We start from the raw sequence: 260 nt of genomic DNA, 5'->3' as shown, positions 1-260 counted from the left end.
ACCACCATCCCTGAAATATGCATTTCTGGGAGAAGGTGACACTTTTCCAGTGATCATAAGCTCTGCTCTAAATCCACAGGAGGAGGAAGCACTAATTCAAGTGCTAAGGACACACAAGACAGCTCTTGGGTGGTCCATAAGTGATCTAAAGGGCATTAGTCCAGCAAGATGCATGCACAATATCCTATTGGAGGATGATGCTAAGCCAGTGGTTCAACCACAAAGGCGGCTAAATCCAGCCATGAAGGAGGTGGTGCAGA

The sequence above is a fragment of the Arachis duranensis genome, chromosome 9 (genome assembly GCF_000817695.3).
Source record: "Arachis duranensis cultivar V14167 chromosome 9, aradu.V14167.gnm2.J7QH, whole genome shotgun sequence".
Taxonomy (NCBI): domain Eukaryota; kingdom Viridiplantae; phylum Streptophyta; class Magnoliopsida; order Fabales; family Fabaceae; genus Arachis; species Arachis duranensis.
This window is presented reverse-complemented; position numbering follows the sequence as displayed.